General features: G+C 38.2%; 1 protein-coding gene across 21 annotated transcripts in view; it reads left to right on the top strand.

Annotated features, from left to right (window-relative positions):
- Nucleotides 1–21,948, top strand: part of FHIT (fragile histidine triad diadenosine triphosphatase) — a 1,501,610-nt gene that overhangs the window by 199,530 nt on the left and 1,280,132 nt on the right. Inside the window, exon 1 of one of the 21 annotated variants that reach the window (XM_059940102.1) lies at nucleotides 1,094–1,114. The exons of the other annotated variants lie outside the window; for them this stretch is intronic. The gene's annotated coding sequence lies outside the window, so the exon portion shown is untranslated. Of the gene's footprint in view, nucleotides 1–1,093; nucleotides 1,115–21,948 lie in introns of those variants that run through there. 21 annotated transcript variants of the gene reach the window in all.

The following is a 21,948-nucleotide window of genomic DNA, read 5'->3' as shown; positions in this document are numbered from 1 at the left end:
GAGCTGTATCTACGGGGACAATTCATTTGTACCCTAGCCCTACTCTGAGGTCTTGGGGCACAAACACATTATTGAAATAGTAATTCTGCCTCTTTTGTCTTTGGCTTGTGACAATTAACATAGCACTACCTGACATCACTGCAATTGTAAATGCAAATCCAGGCACAGAAATTTTGTGCTGGTTCCCATATTTTAGGTGCCATGTAGCTGATCCAGAATACATCTGGAACATTTTAAAGAGTGTTATCTAAACAAAAACAAAAGTTAGAAAAATCTCATCAAGAATTTCTAGACCCCCAAGAACATGCCCCAAGACCCCAGTTTGAAAAAGAAGTTATCAGCACTTTTTCATCTGTGGAGAAGACTGCTATTTTCTTTGCTGGGAATGCTCTTCCCATGGAGTGTTGCATGGCCCACTCCCTCACTTCATTTAGGCCATTGTTCAGTGTCATTGCCATGGGAAACCCGCCCCTGCCCCCTTTGTCTAGGGTAGCACTCAACATCATCTTGGCCCCTTAACTGTCCTGTTTTACTTCAGAGCACTCGTGCCCACCTGGCACTTTTGCTTGTTTGCTTTTATCTCTCTCTCGCATTAGAATGCAAGCCCCACTGAGAACAGAGTTAGGTTTACTTACCACTGTATTCTCCAAGCCTCACATAGGAGGTGATAAAGATTTGTTGAACCAAGGATTGAGTGGCCTTACTCTCCACCTCTGTACCTTTTTGCTGCGTCCCCAATCCCACTCTCCATCTGGGTAAGACTCATTTTAAAAACCATCCCCACTTGAGCCTGTATCCCCTCTGTTCCTCATTGGAACATCAAGAGTCTTTATTGAGACCCCTTTTATGTTACTCCTGAGGTTTACCTCCTGATCTCTTTTCTTCATTTTTTTCTCTTCTACTAGACTCTGAGCTCCTCAAGGACAGCATCTGTGTTTGATTAACCTCTAAAATTCCCCCAGTATCTGGCATGAATGCAGAAATGTCATAAATGGGAATCTGAAACTGCAGAGTACTAAATATCATTCACTTCTATTCTACAGTGTCCTACAGAGTGATTGGCAATGCTAGGAGCTTGATGAGAATCAATGGTTAGCAGGTGGTATAAAACACGGTAAGTTGTAGGGGTTAAATTCTCTATGGCCAACCTGATGCTACTACTACAATAGAAGAACTTCAATTTCATTCACCTGGGTTTTGTTCATCTCCCGTGATGTGCAAAGCCCTAGTTAGATGTTATGGTGGCTATGATGAGGAGTGTGTTGCTTTTGAGTTCACAATCTGATGGAGAAGACCAATAGCGGGGGAGAGAGAAAGAAAGAGAGATAATATTTGTTTGTTCATTCATCCACTCACTTTTTCATTCTTTCATCAGATATGGAGTGTTGTGTGCTTGCTACTAAGTGTAAGAAAAACCCAACAAACCTGGGTTATAACCTAATCCTAATGGAAGAGAGAGACAAAATGATACTAATGCCAACTTTGGTTAGTGCAAGAAAGGAAAGGAATGCAGTGGTATGAAAATGCATGTGTAATATTCCCTAATCTGAGGTAGGGAAGGTTTTCCTTCAGGCAGTACATTGAACTGAAACCCCAAGGATGAGTGGGCCTTAACCAAAGGCAGCGGTAGGGGAATAGTATGTGCATGGGGATCTGAATTGTAACATGGTGATAAGAATATGGGGCGAAAGAGAAAGTAATTCTGACTATAGGTCTGGAGAGCTTCATCAAGAAGGAGGGTTTTGACTGGGACTTAAGAGACACAGGTCATTAACAGGTAGATGGAAGAGGAGGAGAAGGTGGTCAAGACAAGAAGAGCAGCCTTATCATAAGCTCACAGGTGGCACCTTGTAGAACTGGCTTGAGAACTGTGCAGAGAACTGTGGCACCTTGTAGATCTGGCTTGAGAACTGTTGCAGGGTTTATGAAGAACCTCTCCAGTAGAATAATCAGGATGAGGAAATACAGATATATCTGTGGACCATGAGTCACAAATTCAAAACATTTGATGGTTGAAAATTAAAGCTTGTTATGCTTAAAAGGTTAATAGTGTATATAAAGAATCAGCTAAGATCATTCTTAGCCGAAGCTACTATTAATATTTCCATAAATTAAAGATCTTTATCATTCGCCCTGTATGTCAGTCTTCTAAAGCAACTTATCACATGGAATCACAGATACCTCTTTTCAGAAAAAAAATGAGATAATTTGTTAGAAAAACATTACAAATTTTATTGAGTTGACCACTCAATTACAGCTACATTACTGAATTACACCTGTTCAGCCCAGTGCTGGGGAATTTATTAGTACAGCCTCCTCTAGAGCTAATGGGAAATATAGTTCCAAAGCTCTTTGAATCTATTGCATATTCTGTAAGAAGTGCTTTTCCGGGCTTCCCTGGTGGCTCAGTGGTTGAGAATCTGCCTGCCAATGCAGGGGACACGGGTTTGAGCCCCGGTCTGGGAGGATCCCACATGCCGCGGAGCGGCTGGGCCCGTGAGCCACAATTACTGAGCCTGCGCGTCTGGAGCCTGTGCTCCGCAACAAGAGAGGCCGCGATAGTGAGAGGCCCGCGCACCGCGATGAAGAGTGGCCCCCACTTGCCGCAACTAGAGAAAGCCCTCGCACAGAAACAAAGACCCAACACAGCCATAAATAAAAATAAAATTAAATAAAAATAAAATTAAAAAAAAAAAAAAAAAGAAGTGCTTTTCCTGTTGGGACTGCACTCCAGGCTTGACAAGGTGAGCTGTAAGGTCTTTATTTCTTACAGGATTTGGGAAAATCACACCAGTACTGTTTGTTCACATGGGCTGTGACATCAGGGAGCAGCTGGGCTGTGAAAGCCTGTTGTGATGTGTCTTTTCCAGCCTCTGGATAGATGACCCTCTCCTCAGCCAGAGAGACATTGAAGAGCTGTTCTGTTCCCAGCGCTGAGCTACCTGCATTTGAGTTTTCCTTACCCAGCCAGTATGCTCACTGCCCACAGCCACCTCCGCTTATTGATTTGGGACCTGTGCCAGTGTCTAATTGTTTCCTTCACATTAAGTTTGTTCCAGGTTGCTGACTCCTATCTAGAAATTTTTCTCCTCCATATTGTCCCCTTCCATGCCCTCCCTCACTAATTTTTTGAGTAGCCTCAGATGTCATAGGTTTGACCCATCAACTCATATCAGGGCCACAAGAACAATGGTGACATTTTTTTCTTATTACCTTGGAACTTTAGGGCACATAAAAAAAAAAAGAAAAGTATTCCGAGAGGTTCTGGCTTCTTCCTCCACCCCCCCTCTCCCTCCCAGAACATCTTTTTGTGTGGGAAGGTATTGTGGATGTGATTACAGTTATTTAACCGAGAACTTCTCAAGGGGCGTGGCAGGTTGACGGATTCCATATGTCACCATGTATTTGAGATCTCTTAAGTACTTGTTTTTTAGTTTCCCAACAGCCACTCACTTCTCAGAAAGAATTTTTCCCTGCGGAGGGTAGGTAGGGGGCCCTTGCTGTCCTGATCCTCTTTTCTCTGTCTGCCTTCACTCTTACTCAGTATTCTGTTGGCAAGGTAATGTATTTCATGTTTTCCTATTTTCCTCTTAACATTTTTCAAAATACCATAGCAGTTGTATCATAAAGCAGCACAAAATTCAGAAAGTTCTTTATTTTTGTTTACTCTGCAACTGATATCGAGTATGTGGAAAAATATTTTTATGATAGAAGAAAAAGCTAACAATCATCTTACTTAAAAAAAAATTAACTAGCATCAGTAGATGGAGGAACTTTGGTACCTTATTATAAGCAGCGTTCATTCTAAGCATGCATAGAATAGTATACCGGCATATCTCAGAGATATTGCAGGCTCAGTTCTGGACCACCACATAAAGTGAACAAAAATATCACAATTAAGCAAGTCACACAATTTTTTTGGTCTCCCACTGCATACAAAAGTTATGTTTACACTATACTATAGTCTACTTAAAGTGTGCAATAATTGTCTATTAAGTGTACAATAATAGCATTATGTCTAAAAATGTACATGCCTTAATTAGAAAATTCCTTATTGCTAAAAAATTCTAACCATTATCTGAGACTTCATCAAGTTGTAATCTTTTTGCAATAGTAACATCAAAGATCACTGATCACAGATCACCATAACAAATATAATAATAGTGAAGAAGTTTGAATATTGCAAGAATTACCAAAATGTGACAGAGACACGAAGTGAGCAAATGCTGTTGGAAAAATGGTGTCGACAGACTAGCTCTATGCAGGGTTGCCATAAACCTTCCATTTGTAAAAAACCACAGTATCTGCGAAGCACAGTAAAGCAAGGTATGCCTGTAGTGTAGTGCAGTACTCAAAGGGTGGTCCTTGCTCTGGTGACAGTGTGTGACAAAATAATCACAGAACTTGAGTAAGAATTTAGAAACTCTTGTGCAACTAAGCATAAATTTGTTGAATCTAATAACAACAAATTTTAATTTGAAAGCCTTTATCTTTTTTCACTTTGGTAGTAATTAATTTTTATTGTGTTTTGTAAAAGTGTTTATCTGTGGTGAATTGGGACACCTTTCTGCCCCCTCCATCATTCATTACAGTTTACTGGAAAAACACTGACGTGTTTAGGTTAAAAACACAAGCCCAAGCATTGATCTTTCATTGCCCTTGGGTATGAGTCCTAGATATGCTATTTACTGGCTGTTTGCCTGAGCCAGTTACCAAGTTTCTCTAAGCCTCATACTCTTTATCTCGAAAATGTGGAAAAGATGATACTATATTTACCTTGCAGGGTTTTTGCTAGGATTAATTATGATGTTGTAGGTAAAGCTACAGGGCACTATTCAGCCAAATTTGGCAGCCCTGGAAAGAACTTGAGTGAGATGCTTGGTACGTGATAAAACTCAATATATGTTTATTATGATTTGTTATTAAGTAGAATTTATATATGCCATATAACCTATCTCAGGGATATTAGGAAACAGAATATAATAATATCCTCATTTAGGTTACACATATATAAAGTTCTCTCAGGACATGGACTTGAAGGAAAACGTTATATTTAGTCCCTTCTACATCCCCTCTGCTCCTCATTGGAACACCAGAGTGTTTGTTGAGACCACTTGTATGTTACTCCTGGGTTTTACCTCTGATATTTTTTCTTCATTTTTATCTCCTCTACTAGACTCTTCTCAAAGATTATATTCTTACTGGTTTTCTCAATCTTATGTGTTCTGATGTGTATGGAAATTACTAGAACTTGTATATAGAGAGCATCTTCAAAGAGCAGATGTGTATTGTTAGTCGTCATTATAGGCAGTGTAACTTTGATTCTGCCCCATGAATTTTGACTCTACTTGGGTAAAATGGTCACACAGGACTCCTTGATAGGTGTTCTCAAATTAGCTTCCAGAACTTTGTACAGAAGGGTGCTAGGCTCCCCCACCTTTTTGCATGTGTATATTTCTTTTCTGGCTTAAAATTTGCATATTCGTTATTCATGCAACGAATATCCATCAAAAACCTTTTGATACCCTGTCATTTGCCAACGCAGTGGCAAAAATGATGGTATGTATAAGCTAAAAATGACCCAGGAATTATAGGAGATAAAGATACTTGTTGAGCTAAAGTAGGAGATGCCTTGTAGGTATTTAGATGATCTCGTTGTCTTCTACATTTTAATCATAGCCTCTCTCTGTCCCTTTTTTCATAGACTCTTTTTTTTTTTTAAAATATTTTAATTAATTAATTTATTTATTTTTGGCTGTGTTGAGTCTTCGTTTCTGTGCGAGGGCCTTCTCTAGCTGCGGCAAGTGGGGGCCACTCTTCATCGCGGTGCGCGGGCCTCTCACTATCGTGGCCTTTCTTGTTGCAGAGCACAGGCTCCAGATGCGCAGGCTCAGCAATTGTGGCTCACGGGCCTAGTTGCTCCGCAGCATGTGGGATCCTCCCAGACCAGGGCTCGAACCCGTGTCCCCTGCATTGGCAGGCAGATTCTCAACCACTGCGCCACCAGGGAAGCCCCATAGACTCTTAAATGTATATTTTTTCACAATTTTAAACTCTTAAGTTGGGATGTATCTCATAATTGAGGGTCACTTATATTCACTGTAGGTAGGTAGCATTTGGGACATAGTTCTTTTGGCCTGCACATGTGTGAACTTTGAAAGGGTCAGCATCAAAACCCACAGAATGGATATTGGTGGTGTGGAAGAAAATCCCAGAAACAATATTGGCACACTCTTAGAAGAAACGCCTGTTCACTTGATGACACAGAGGGTGGCAATATGCAGGCTGTAATGATCTCTCCAGTTTGGTAGTCAACCACAGCCAGACTACAAGCTTGCGCCTTTAAAAAATTTTATTATGGAAAATTTCAAATATACACAAAAGTAGAACTAATAGCATAAACACCTATGTATGTATTACCAGCTTCAATAATTATTAACATTTTGTCAATATTATTTCATCTATCCCCATTTTCTTTTTCTTTTTTTTGCTTGAGTATGCTATTTTATTTTTTTATTGAAGTGTAGTTGTTTTACAATGTTGCATTGTTTCTGGTGTATAGCAAAGTGATTCAGTTATACATATATGTATATATTCTTTTTTGTATTCTTTTTCATTATAGGTTATTACAAGATATTGAATATAGGTTCTGTGCTATACAGTAGAACCTTGTTTTTTATCTGTTTTATATATAGTAGTGTGTATCTGCTGGTCCCAAACTCCTAATTTATCTCTTCCCCCCCCTTTTCCCCTTTGGTAACCATAAGTTTGTTTTCTATGTCTGTGAGTCTGTTTCTGTTTTGTAAATAAGTCCATTTGTATCATATTTTAGATTCCACATATAAGTGTTATCATATGATCTTTGTCTTTGTCTGTCTGTCTTACTTCAGTTAGTATGATAATCTCTAGGGCCATCCATGTTGCTGCAAATGGCATTATTTTATTCCTTTTGATGGCGAGTAATATTCCATTGTATATATACACCACATCTTCTTTATCCATTCATCTGTTGATGGACATTTAGGTTGCTTCCATCTCTTGGCTATTGTAAATAGTGCTGCAGTGAACATTGGGTTCATGTATCTTTTCGAATTAGAGTTTTCTCCAGATATATGCCCAGGAGTGGGATTGCTGGATCATATGCTAACTCTATTTTTAGTTTTCTAAGGAACCTCCATACTGTTTTCCATAGCGGCTGCACCAATTTACATTCCCTAGAAGGGTTCCCTTTTCTCCAAACCATCTCCAGCATTTATTATTCGTAGACTTTTTAATGATGGCCATTCTGATTGGTGTGAGGTGCTACCTCACTGTAGTTTTGATTTACATTTCTCTGATAATTAGTGATGTTGAGCATCTTTTCATGTGCCTATTGGTGTTTGATTGAGGTGTTTGTTTTTTGTTATTGAGTTGTATGATTGCTTGAGTATTTTAAAGCACATTCTGGATAGCACATCATTTCACCTGAAAATTCTTCAATGTGTATCTCTAATTGATAAGGACATTCTTCCTTTACTTAAATACCATGCCATCATCACACTTAATGAAATTAACAGTAATTCTTTAATATGTCCTTTTGTAGTTGGATTTCTTAGAGAATCCAAATGAGGCCCACACACTGTATTGAGTTGTTATTTTTTTTAGGTTTCCTTTACTCCACAACAGTTCTTTTACCCTCTCCTCTCGATGTCCTTGATCTGTGGGAAAAACTGGATTGTTTGCTCTGTAGTATGAACTTGGTTGTTTGTGTCCTTGTGGTTGTGTTTAACTTATCCATCAATAGCTTGGCATTTAGTCTAGAGTTTTTATTAGATTTTGTAAGTTTTTTTAGGCAAGAATACTTCCTAGGTGGTGCTCTGTTATGTCCTGTTGCATTACAGCATGAAGCACATAGTGATGGATTATCCTTCTCTTAGTGAAGCCAAGATTAATCAGTAGGTTCAGGTTGTCAGCCTGTTCTTCTGTTACTAAAATGGCTTTAATGTCCGCTGATGATAGTTGACCGAATCTGGATTTAGGCCTTATTTCATTGGGGTTGCAAAATGGCAGTTTTCTAATTCTGTCATTCTTCCTGCATTTATTACATGAAATTCTTCTGTAAAGAACTTTTTATCATCAGTCATTTGACTACACTGAAATACAGTTCATATAGACAGGAAAATATTTCAATTTTCAGATTAATGAATGAATACCTAGTAACCTCCAATTAGTAACCAACTAGGTTTTTGAAGTATCTTGTGAACTTTAAAAAATATTTCATATGTTTCAATTCATCTCAGTTATTAATCTTTTCGGTGCTCAAATTTACTCATCTTAGGTCTGTAGGGACTCCTTCAAGTATCGTTTCTGTTGATTTCAAGTGTCCTTTGTATTGTTTTTTTTTTAATTGTTTAAATGTTTATTGTATGAAATATTAAATGTATGTAAAACTAGACAAAATACTGGAATTCATCCCCATGTACCCATATCCTGTTTCAAAAGTAACCAATTCATGGCCCGTTTTATTTCTTGTATGCTCCAACTCACCTCTCTCCTCCCATATTTCTTATGGCTTCATTCTTAAATATTTCCGTTTAATCCGTTAGCTTTTAACTTCCATCTTTCTACCACAACAAGATGTCCCAGGTAGAAATATGCTTTTAACGGCTTAACTTACCGCATTGATTAATTAGGGTGACACCAGCTGCTTTGGCAGATAAACTTGAAAATGTAATATGGCTTAAACAAAATGGAAGTTTTTCGCTCACATCATAGTCTGGTATTGGTGCTCCTGGTGAAGGAGTTTTTCTCTTGGGATAATTCAGGAATCTAGGCTTCTCCTATCTTGTGTTTCTGTCTCCCCCTAGGTCCATGATGTTATCTGCATCTAGCCAGTGGAAAGGGAAGAAAGAAAAAGAAGTAACCACCCGTTTCTTAAAAGTCTGAATCCAGAATTGGCACATATTCCACTGGCTAGAACTCAGTCACGTAGCCTCACAGGCAGGTCTCATCAATGAGAATGAATGTCTGGAAAGAAGAATATATGAATTTTTGATGAATAGCTTTTAGTTTCTCCCATATTACACTATACATGGAAGAAATCCACAGATCTGAAATTCTCACTTTTGTCATCATCTTCATAGTTACCTGTATTATGTCTTTAAGGTTTCATTCTAGTTCCTTACATGCATTTTACTGGCTTAAAAGAACCGATGCTTTCCAAACAAGGGCAATGAAGGAAATCAGTGATGACTAACTCTTGAACTGAGTAGTTGCTTTTTGTTTTCTTTCTTTTTTTAAATAGGATCATACCTTTCTATAAATTAAAGATGGGTATTTCCATCTTTGTTAGGAGGGAAGAGTGGATACCAGCAATTGTGAGTTTGTCTGATTTCTGGAAAACAAGGACTTATATCAAGAACAAGAAGGGCTGATTAATATCCATGCTTATACACTGGTAGAAGAAAGGCCAACAGTATTGATAATTGACAGATAAGTCAAGAGACCCAAGAGCAATAGTGACTGCACAGACTTGATGTCCACCTCTTAGGAGGTGAAAATTTTGGATAGTCCTGCTAATTTTAATATGAAGGTATTGAGCCTTATTTTAGTAAATTCTAAACTGACTTGTGACATCCAATGCCCAGGATGCACACCAAGCCAGAGAGAGGAAGCCCAAGGGGAGAAGGGAAAGCAGGGACAGGCTGCCAAGGAGAGGAAGCCCTATCTCTGAATTATATCAGTGGTTTAAGTGCTCACTCCCTTCCCACTGGGTCACCAGACTGGGCCATGCCACAGCTGATTATGGGCTCTCTGGAGAAGCCAAGCTTTTCCTTCTGAATAGGGATGCCTATTATGGAACAGATAGCAGATACCCATATTTCATGTGTAAATATTTACTAGATGGAACAAATACCACCCTTGGCCACTGGGCCACAATTCCAGGTACACCCCTTAATCTAATTCAAGATTAACAGTTAGAAAATTGCCTCTGTGTTGCTTCATCTCAAACATGCCAAGGTATTAGCATTATGGTGTTAAAAAAAAAAAAACAGCGACAATTTTCTCATTGATGTACTTTTTTTTAACAAAGTAGATAGTCTAACTTGTTAAGAATATAGCTTTCCCTATGGGACTCTATAAAACTAGTATCATTTTGGGTGGACAAGTAAATTGGTGATCCATAAATTTAAACATTTTAACTAAATTTCTCTTTGTGCAAAATAAGGTTTTCAGTGATCCTGTTGATCCTCCAGAGTACTTCCTGTCCAACATTTAAAAAACAAAAAAGACTAAGGAATTCTCTGGGTCCATGAAACTTGTTAGGTAATGGATTACTGTAGACGCTGGTAAAATCACTGTGCCTCTCAGTTTTGTGAGGGGATGAATGCTTTTATTGTAATTCAGCAAACATTTTACATACACAATATCATACACAATAATCTAACTTTTACATTTTATTTCTTTTGAGGTGATTTTAATCTAAAGTAGGAAACTACCTTTCCCATAACATCACACTTTATAGACCTTCTTGCACTGATTCTTTATACTATAAACCTGGATGAAATACTGTCATCAAAAAAGGGCTTAATTTGGACATTTCAAGGGGAACATGAGGTTCCAGTATACTCCTTTGAAGTTTGCAAACGACTTTCTCATCCATAAAAACCTAAAGTATTATTCACAAAGACTCCAACCTACAAGAACTTATTTTACCCTGATGTTCCTTCCTCTCTACCATAAGTAATGCTACTTGGCTTGTGAAGATGAGCCTGGCTTTCCAAAGAACCTTCAATTTGGTAACAATATTCTCTTCTAAGTGCTACAGTAGCCCACAGTCAAAAATCCCTCACAACAAATTTTAGAGAGGCTAGGGTACAGGGGAGCAAAATATAATTAGAACAACTGTAAGACAAGTTTAAGACTTGATTGGTTTCCATGTTTAGGTAGGTCTCCCAGTAAGGACTTCAAGTGTCTAAAATAATCTTTCCCTAAAATGTTGGAAATTGTGGTGTTTCTTACTAGCTACAAGTATAGACTTTGTAAAGTAGTAGTGCTAGCAGGAGCAAAGCTGGGCATTTGATTTGTGCTAGATACCGCTCTGACTGCATTTCATGATTACCTCAGTGTTTTAGAATTGCAGCCCCATATCTACAGCCTTTATGATTTTTGTCATTTTCTTGTATCTTTACTATAACTTGTTTAATTTTTTATTTAACTGAACCCCTTTAAAGTTATTATGAACAATTTGAAAGTACACAGAAGTAGAGAGAATAGTACAGTGAATTTCCATATACCCAGCACATGGACAAGACAGGTTTCATGGGCATCCAACCTGTGGAGTCATTCAGCACCCATAGTTTATTAGGGCCCCATGTTTGGTTTAAAACTCTACTGTCACTGTTTTGAATTCTCAATAATTTATGAGTAAGGAGCCTTGCATTTTTATTTTGCATTGAGCTCTGCTAATTATGCAGTCATCCTATACCTAAACTCGGTAATTATCAAGATTTCTGCTCCATTTTCTTCATCTATTCTCCTATCATTTTTCCTCCCCCACCCCTTTCTTTATCTCTCTTGCTCTCTTTTTTCTGAAGTATTTTAAAGCAAATCCCAAACATCAGTTCACTTTACTCTGATGTACTTCAGAGTGCAGCTCTAAAAAATATGGACATTTTTGTACTTAACTACAATGCTATTATCACATCTAGCAAAATAAACAGCGATTGGTATTACATAATCCCGCTTCACAAACATCCTCAGCTGACTTGAAAATGTCATTTACTGCTTTTCTATTCACTTTTTTCTTTTTATCAAATCCAAAGTCTGTATATTACATGACATATGTCCCTTAAGTCTCCCCTAATGTAGAGAAGTCCTGCCTCCGTTCCTGCCAGAGCCTTGTTACAGAAACAGGGTCCCTTGTCCTACAGAAGGTCTCACATTTTGGTTTCTTATGATGTTTTCTAACTTGTTCCTCTATCCCTCATATTTCTTACACTGAAGTTATCTCTAGACTTGATTTAATGTAAGTGTTCTTGGCAAGAATGCTTCATCAATGGTGATTGTGCTTCCTACTGCTTCATCAGGAGGCATCCATAGTTTGCAACCACTTTTAGTGATGCTAAGATTCATAAATGGGTTTGGCAGGTGACAGCCTTACCATTCCATAGTAAAGTTCCCCATTAATTTTTCATACAGTGATCACTTCTATTGATGGATGTTATCTGAAGCAATTATTTCATTACATGATTACAAAAAATCATGATTTTCTAATTCTGTTATTTCTTTATATTTATTAACTAGACTTTTTCAGTGAAGTACTTTCCCTCATAAACTAGGACTATTTGGAGCCCAGTTTTTCTTTTCCTTAACTTAGTTTTGTCCTAAGAAATTATGTTAGTTAGCTTGATGTACTAGTTATATATACTTTTAATATGCTTAGAATCAAACACATAATTAATAAAATAAAAAGTCACTCATATACCATCTAATATTGTCTGTTATGCTCCCAGTGGTACATGTGTTAGATTTTGCAAAACACTATTATTTCCCCTGCTTTACAGATGAGGAAACCAAGGCATTGTGAGGCCAAGCAACATTCCCTGGGTGGATCTTGGGCTAGAACCCTGTGCTCTGACATAGAGCCAAGCTATAACCACTCTGCTGTCATAGCACTATTCTTGGTGGCCAAAGTGTTGTATATCAAAAAGGCACCCTGATGTTTGAGATGGAACCAAGAAAATGATTTTATAATAGCAAGCCAGTGAGAAAGCCCAAAACTCTCAGATAATTAATTGATCTGTGTTCTCACTTTCATCTGGTGCCGCCTCCATGACCAGTGTGATTTATTGCACCTACAGGTTTAAATCAATAATCTGAGTGTATTAGAGCCTAGATTGACCTAATAAACTTCTCAAACTTCCCCAACATAATGCTTTTGTAGCTTTTGGATGAAATACTTAAAAATTTTTTTTGTCTTTTCATTATTATTCTTAATAATTTAAAACATATCTCTGTAAGACAACAAATGGAAACCACGATTGTTGTTTTTTAGAAAGGAAAGGCTGTTGCACAAACCAGTCTAGTCAAAGCAGAGGCTAAGTTTTCTTCAGGCAAATTATTGCCCAGACCTTTGAATCACAAGAGGAACTTTTTAAGTGCCCTTGAGGAGTCCCTATACCACAATCCAAATATTTAGTTGTGAAGCTTAAATGCAAAAATTTTGAGCCTTGTCTCTGACCATTTCTTTTGATGTGCTTTTTCATAAGCAGTGAGACTAAAAAAGTCACACTGAAGACCTTGGAGGGATTTTGTCTGTTGGAACATACATGTTAAACATTATCAAGGAGCCAAAGGAGTGAGGTGGAGGAATAGCTAGAGCAAACGCAGAACCTACCTTGCAAATTTAATTCTTCCTGGGAAAATATCAAACCACCACTGTCTGACAGTGATCTCTTTTTGGTTAATGTTGAGAAATAAGATAGAAACATGTTTGTTATTTTATGTCATTCATGTTATTTTATAAACTTTTAGGAATAATTTAGTCTAATCTTTTCAATTTGCATGTGAGAAAACTGAAGTCCAGCTACTTTAAATAATTTCTCCTGAGATTAACAGATAATTAGTTGCAGACCCAAAATTAGAGGTTTCCTCAGCTTTTATGACTGACACACTAAGGTACTGTTTCAACTAAAGTATTTAATTGCAAACAACAGAAATTGATTCTGACTAACTTGAGCAGAAGTATAATTTATATAGGGTAGATTTGGGGTGGCTTACAAAATCTAATGTCAATTTTACTGTAATTTTTTTTTGGTGAGGAGTTAAGGAATAGAAATGGTTAAGTGAGGAAAAGTGTATTTTAAATTTTAAAATCACAGTTATCATGGATAGAATGCAAAAAATACATTGTTTGAAAAATTGTATTGAGGGGCCAATTTGCCCCTTTGTTCACCTTAGTGTCTTAATGTGTCCAGTCTCTGGAAATAGCTTTTCTCTGCTGTTTCTGGTTTTTCTGTACCAGAAAGGGGGTGAGGTGAGGAGTGGTGCTTCACATCTTGGGGGTGACTCCTGTGGTTGGATGAGGGAAGGAAAAGAAGCTCAGGTGCTCTGGCTTCAGGGTGGAGTATATAAAAGTTACCGTGTGAAGAGCCACCTTCTGCTAGTATGTCTCTCCTTTCCTTTTTTCTCCAAAATGATCTCTGAATCCTTCTCATCCACAGAAGACCTCTTCAGGTTGAAAGGTTCCTGGCTCCAAAAGGGAGCCATAAGGAGGTCAGAATTGAAACCGTAACTTCATGTGGACAAGGTACTGTAGCATGTAAACTGCTGCATTTCCAACGGTTGGAATAGTCCTTGCCCATAGTGGGTCCTAACAGGTAGTTATTTAATGAATGAAATAATAAAACAGCTCCACTTCTGGACTCCCATAACTCAAACTGGTAATGATTTAGTTGCTAAAATCTCCTCTTATGTTCTGTTGCTCAAAAATGTTATGCCCAGATGCATAAAAATGATGCTCCTTGATCCACTCACTTGTCATGAGCATCTGAACAGTTAGTTCCCAATGACCTGGCATGCTTTGATTTATTGTTCATTTGATTTAATTTACTGAAGGTGACCTTACTCTATTTTTCTGCCAGAACTCAGGCTGGATCACGGTTGTTGGTGATCCCCAGGGAATAAATCATAAGTGATGACTTTTAGTCATATTAGGCCTGCCTCTTCAGTATAACTTCCGTGTAGTGAACCTAGGCCTTGAGGCTGATGATGGCATTTTGTAGACAGGCTACAGTGACTTCTAGTTCTTAGAACTGTCGTTGGATTTACCTGCAAGACAACAGCATTCTCAACTGTGGGTAGAATGTGCCATTGTTTCTGGGAACTCTGGAAAAGACAACTTAAAGAAAACCCCATACCTTGATTTCCAGAGCTTTGGCATTTAACTGGGATGGGGTCAGAGTGGGGAAAAAAAAAAAAAAGATTGGAATCACTGAATGGATTTCTCTATCTTCAAGAAATATATGTAAATTAGTAATAAAGTAACCAAGAAATTTTGAGGATGATATACTTAGGCAGAGTTCCACCTTTTAGGCAGTTGGGTGAGTCTGATTTGCATTCCTTAGGATTTGCTCAAACTGTTTATAACAAGTGTGGCTCCAGATTCTGGGTGGGAACCTGTAAGACCTTGTGACTGCATATTAATTGAGCCTCTGAAAAAGTGTCTGAATTCCACAGCGATAAATTTTAATGACTTCTGTTTGTGTATCATTAACAAGCTTCTGGTGGTTACCAAAACTTGTAAACAAAGTCATTTTGCCAGTGCAGATAGTGTCTTTTTACCCCTGAGTATGACCTTGAATTAAAACAAACAAGTAACTTTTGTTTATAGTCCTTTTCTGCTGAACTAGAGTAACTTTGAGATGGTGTTGAAGCATGTCACTCCTTGGCTCAGAACCTTGTAAGTCTCCTCATTTCACTCCAAGTAAAAGCCAAGTCCTTTACAATGGACAAGGAGGCCCTTCTCCCTACCGGGGATCCTTATCCCTCTGATCTCCTACCCTTTTACTCAACCTTACTTCTCACTCTCCTCCAACCCACGTGGGCTCCCTTGCTGTTCCTCAAACACCTGCCATAGGGCCTTTGGACAGATTTTCCCTTTGTCTGGAACACTCCCCCTGCTGGCTAGCAACCTGCCTCTCCTTTAATGTGACCTCTTTGTTGAAACCCACTAGACCTGCCATATTTAAAATTCTAACTGTCCCTCCATCTTCCTGATCCTTCTAAGGCTGCTCTAGGGTTTTGTTTTGTTTTTTTTTTTTTTTGGCCGCACTGCATACTTGTGGGATCTCAGTTCCCTGACCAGGGACTGAACCCGGGCCATGGCAGTGAAAGCCTGGAATCCTAACCACTAGGCCACCAGGGAGCTCCCAAGGCTGCTCTATTTTTAATATTTGTCTTCAGCATTTAACCATCCAACATACCTTTAATTTAGTCACTTAAGTTGTTTACTGTTTATTATTTGCTTCCCTGCCGCTAGAATCTAAGCTTCATGAGCATAAGGATCTTTCTCCTTTCTTCAGTGGTGTGTCCCAAGTGTCTAAATCAGCTCTATCCAATAGAAGTTTCTGTGATGATGAAAACATATCTGGTAGACACTAGCTACCTGTGCTAATTGAACACTTAAATTGTGGTTAGTTACAATGAACCCCTGAAATTAAATTAAATTTTAATTTGATTTAATTTTAATTAATTGAAATTTAAATAGCCACGTGTGGCTAGTGGCTACCTATCATATTAGACAGTACAGATCTTGAAAGTTTATTTAATGAATGAATGAACGTTTAGCTCTCTAGATCAGTGCTTTTTTCTTTTAATTTTTAAATTTATTTTTGGCTGCATTGGGTCTTTGTTGCTGCGCGCAGGCTTTCTCTAGTTGTGACGAGTGGGGGCTACTCTTTGTTGCGGTGCGCGGGCTTCTCATTGCAGTGTCTTGTTGCGGAGCATGAGCTCTAGGCGTGCAGGCTTCAGTAGTTGTGGTTCATGGGCCCCAGTAGTTGTGGCTCACAGGCTCTAGAGCGCAGCCTCAGTAGGTGTGGTGCACAGGCTTAGTTGCTCCACGGCATGTGGGATCTTCCCGGACCAGGGATCGAACCCATGTCCCCTGCATTGGCAGGTGGCTTCTTAACCACTGTGCCACCAGGGAAGTCCTAGATCAGTGCTTCTTAAACTTCAGTGTGCAAAGACATCACCTAGATTCCTGGGGATTATTGTTAAAAGTGCAGATTCTGATTCAGGAGATCTAGGGTGGGGCCCAAGATTTTGTGTTTCTAACAAGGTCCCAGCTGATATCTTCTTATACTTTAAGTAGCTAGAATCTGGAAGACTAATGTTGCCTTGCTTTTAGTTTGTGTGTTTACTGAGGCCAGGTGATTCTTCATTTCCTGGACAGGAGAGATTACTAAAAATTACCTGTTAGACCCATATAGCAGCCTACAGGCCAAAAACCTACAAAAAGAGAATGATTTATTCCCTTCTCCATGATAAGATGATTCTCCTTGTCCCTTTTCTCTCTAATTTGGTTGAATTCAGTTGTGGTTAATTTAGAAAAAATTTTTTTTCTTCAATTCTGGTTGCTTTTATGCCAGTTTGCAGCTTCTATGCCAGTTTGTGCCCACTTGACTTATAATCTGTTTTTCCAGGTCACTGAGGATATGTGCTATTTACCCTTTACAAAGAATTTTCAAGTGGTGCTGGACTACTCAGTCCTGCATCCTTCTGTTACCTGAGATAGCTGGCTAAATCAAACTCCCACAGGGGGAAAAAAAAAATCTCATCAATCTTTTCCATTGTTACAATCACATTGTTCATCTACAGAATAAACATCACCTAGTTATTCCCTCAGGGAGGAGTTTAAATCTTGTTCATAGTCCTTACATTGCTGCAAATCTGTGGTCCTTCTTCTTAATTATCATGTATTCTTTTCCAGGTGGATATCCGTCAGAGCAGTAAATCTTGGTGCAGATCAATTTTAGGTGTTGTTAGTATTTAACAACAATTAATGTACTGATGAATATATGTGGCATCACCTGATTTATCATCCCCCTATAGGCTCTTCAGAAATATATCAGAGGCACAATTTACAGTACCTGTCAAGAGAAAAAAGATAAGACCGTCTTAAACACTCAGCTTTGTTTTTTCTCAGAAGAGGGTGAGGATTGGCTGTGTATCTGACATCTTCTGGCTGAGTGCTGGTCTAGTCTTCCAGCCTTATCTGCAGTGGCGGTGCATGGCCTTGGCCCGCATGAATGTTCTCGTACCTCAGGGCTAACTAACTGGTCCCCAGCATGTCTTCTGTGTTTTTTGCTTATTCTCTTTCCTCTGCTTGCAGTGTTCTACCCAATTCCTGCAGCCTCCCCCCAACGCCTAAAGATGACCTTTTCAACACTTGAGTCTGACAACAATAACCATGGTAGTAGCTACATTTATTGGCCAATTGTGTGTACCAGGCACTGTTCCAAGCACTTTACATATGTTATCTCATTTGATTCTCACTACAGTGGTCTGAGCAAGAAGTTACCATCCTCCTTTTGCAGATAGAAACAGAGGTTTAGAGAGGCCGTGTAACTTGCCCAAATTTACATAGTGAGTAGGGGAGCCTGGGTTTGAACCCAGGCTGTCTGATTCTAGAATCCTTCTTCCTAACTGTTCGACTATACTGCTCAGATTTTTCGTTCTCCCTGGGACGTTCCTCCTTTTTCTTGTTTGCTTTGAGGCAGACGACATAGTTGCCATTGACCGGGACCTGGGGTCCAAACTCATGGCTCTCTCCCCAGTCTTCTCCTAGCATTTTGTATCTACCCATACCATTTCTCCTGTGTTATAGGATAATGTGGTTTTTCTCCCTGCTCAACTGTCTCGGAGGCAGAGAGGGGCATATTTTACTTACCTTTTAGTGCTTTCATGAGTTGTAGAAAGCTATCCTGACTTTACCAAATTTGGGTTTCTAGATAGTAAATTTTCCATAATTATGGCAGAACTTGAAGCTATATGCTTGCTGTATCATCATGCAGGAGGGGAATACTCAGTGTACCGTATTTCAATATAATAATCCAGTTGGGTAGACTCAACTGAAGCTAAAACCTTTTAAACCCCACCTTTAGTGCTTTGAAGATGGGCCTGGGGCTCTGCTGAGAGCTTATAGTTTCCTTGTAGGTTAAAACAATGGTTTGTGTAGTGGTGTGCTGGTAAATGTTTAACCACTGGCTCTCCAGGAAAAGAATGTGTGTGTGTGCACGTGTGCATTTATTATAAATTTTACTGATGTAAAGGATATGTAGCTATAATTTATAAATAATAATGAAATAATCACTACTCTTTATTGTAAGTTCCAGAAGCCAATAGATTCTCATATAACACTATTGTTGATTTTGTCAAACTCTTGAATCCATAGCCAGTCTGTGTTTGCAATTGATGAACAAGTATAGTTCTGTGAAAAATATTGTATAATAGTTTTAAATGCTGCAAGAATATGTCAATAATTTTTTTTTTTGTTCTACTCAGAGTATAACAGCTACAGATGTGGCACATTTTAAGTCTGATATGCATGTTCTCCATCTCTCTCAAATGAACAAAACAATATCAAGTCTTGATTTGTAGCATTTGCCAATTTGGCCATTTTTAAACTACCGATGTGACTTGACTGAAAGTGGACTTGGGCAGAGATGCAGAGTAGCACTCCGTTATACAGCATTTCCACCATACAGCTATAATAGATGCAAGTAACCTTAAGAGTAAAGATGATAGTAAAAGAATTGGAAAGTGATGAGTTTTGTGCATTTATTACCCTTTTAAAATATTTTTACTTAATTGTAAATTACATATTATAGTTTATAAAATTATATAACTTAATTTTTAATAACGGCTGTGTTATATATATGGAATCTAAAAAAAAAATGGTTCTGAAGAACGTAGGGGCAGGACAGGAATAAAGACGCAGACATAGAGAATGGACTTGAGGACATGGGGACGGGGAAGGGTAAGCTGGGATGAAGTGAGAGAGTGGCATGGACATATGCACACTACCAAATGTAAAATAGATAGCTAGTGGGAAGCAGCGCATAGCACATGGAGATCAGCTCAGTGCTCTGTGACCACCTAGAGGGGTGGGATAGGGAGGATAGCAGGGAGACGCAAGAGGGAGGAGATATGGGGATATATGTATATGTATAGCTGATTCACTTTGTTATAAAGGAGAAGCTAACACACCATTGTAAAGCAATTAGACTTCAATAAAGATGTTAAAAAAAAAAAAAGCTACTGGTCAGAAATTTAAAAAATAAATAAATAAAATAATGGCTGTGTTTAACAACTGGCTTGCAAAATTCTTGAAATTTAACAATGGGCTCTTATAAGTCTAGAGGTGGCTTCAGCACACCACTGGGTCAGTCCAGCTCAAAAGTGCTGTTTGGTTATCAGACTCAGGTATGGGGAGGATAAGGCTTGAATTTCAGCCCTGAATTTTACTTTCAGTTTATAGATTAATTTACTTACTCTTTGTTTAAGCATATTGTATGTCCTAAAGTATTTGTAAGTCTTAAGATTTCCCAGATCAGGCAAGACTGGTGAAGAAATGTGCATTTAACATTGTTGAGTCCTCCCTTTGAGCCAGGCCCTGTGCTAAGAACTGTACTTGCATTATCTTGCCTGGACTTCTTAGGAGATAAGTACTATTATTATCTTCATTCTGTAGAAGGGAAAACCAAGGCTTGGTGAGAATCAGAGGCACACTGGTCATTGCTGGAGGAGGGAGTCAGCCCATACCCCAGAAAAACTCATGGCTTCTGCCGAGGAAAGCACAGAAGAGAGGAAGAGGAAAAATGGCAGATGAAGAGGATAAAGCAGGCGCTTTTATCATATTTCTGTTCCCTCTTCTTACTCATTCTTCTTCTTCTTGACGTGGGTGTGGTGGTAGGAGAAGAATGTCCCCTTCTTCCCCTGAGTATAAAATCATTCCATCTTTGTTGTAGAGCAACAGAAAATGCATAAAAGTATAGAGGTAAAAATAAAAATGACTTCTGATTTTATTACCCAGTGGCAACCAAGATTTTAACTTTGAGGAGTATATATCAATAAAATTTTATGCACGTAACATATAAAATGTAAATAATATATAATATGGCAAAATATATGTTTACTTTTATTTATTTAACAATTATTTCTTTCCATTATTATTTCCTGAATTTGGAAAGGGTTATCTTTTTGATAACTGCAGTCCTTGGCTATTTGGAAAATAAAACTTAGGGGCTGGAACTGCAGAAACAGAAGCTACGTATAATCACCACATCTTTTCCTATTTATTGCAATCTTTTCCCACAGAAGATAGTCAACAGATATATTAAGAAGCACCACATGAGTAATTTGAGCTTCTGTAATTTCTGTTTCTTACTTTTCTCCATGCTTTGGTAGATGGCAGGTAGGAGAGCCAAAATTTGGATGTTCCAGAAATTTATTATTTACTTCCTGGATAATTTCATATTTGATCTAACACTGAGAACATTTGCCATATTTCTTGATCTGTAAATCTGAATTCTTCTGAATTCTGTTTGTTAGTGCTTTTGTTGATAAGAAAGAAAGGTGATATTTTCATGCACAAAGTGCTTATCCACTCAAAAGGGAAAAGCAAACCAGAATTCATACCTGGGTTCAGGCTAGATTTTTACAAATCTAGCCCTTTGGAGACATTGCCCATGAAGAGCAAAATCATATGGAGTGACATTTGGTCACCAACCTAACTAAGAGTACTTCTGGGGCCTTTAATCTACTGCGGCAACAATCATGTTTGACCAAAGTCAGTGAAACATTTCCCCGTTTATATTCAGTTATGTGACTAGTGGAATCATTTAATAAGCTTTGTCTTACAGCTTATTATATATAAGTCCTGTGTGGTTAGACCTAATAAATCATTATCCCTGTCTTGATCTTCAGATGTCGAACAGGTCATATTACTCTGAAAGAAATGTTGTCAAATTTTGTGTTTAAGATTATGTTGGTTATTTTCCTGTTTAGGAAGACCAACCTATATAGAGATGGAAAAATAATGTCTAATTGGGCATTAGAGGGTGGAGAGAAAGTAAAATAAGGGATATTTTGTATTGACAATTGCTAAATATAGGCAAGGTAACGTTTAAAACATTATCATCTTTATAGCTTTTATAAACACTGTCTTGGAAACAATGGCATATGGTTAGGGCTCAAAGAAGAAAAGCTGTCTCTTGTACATTAATCAGACTTGCTCTGTAAAGATTGTTTCCTGAGAAACTGTAGTAGTTATTAACAGAAGCTGTGTCTAGTATATTTATTTTATAGCATATTGTTAATAGCAATGATCGTATTTCATTTTAAAAATCATAAAATTTGTTCTCTTTTGAAATATTTTGATAGCTTGGTTTAAATTACAGTTTTGTT

The sequence above is a fragment of the Balaenoptera ricei genome, chromosome 11 (assembly GCF_028023285.1).
Source record: "Balaenoptera ricei isolate mBalRic1 chromosome 11, mBalRic1.hap2, whole genome shotgun sequence".
Taxonomy (NCBI): Eukaryota; Metazoa; Chordata; class Mammalia; order Artiodactyla; family Balaenopteridae; genus Balaenoptera; species Balaenoptera ricei.
Note: the sequence above shows the minus strand (reverse complement) of the source record. Positions and strands in the feature narration are given on the sequence as shown.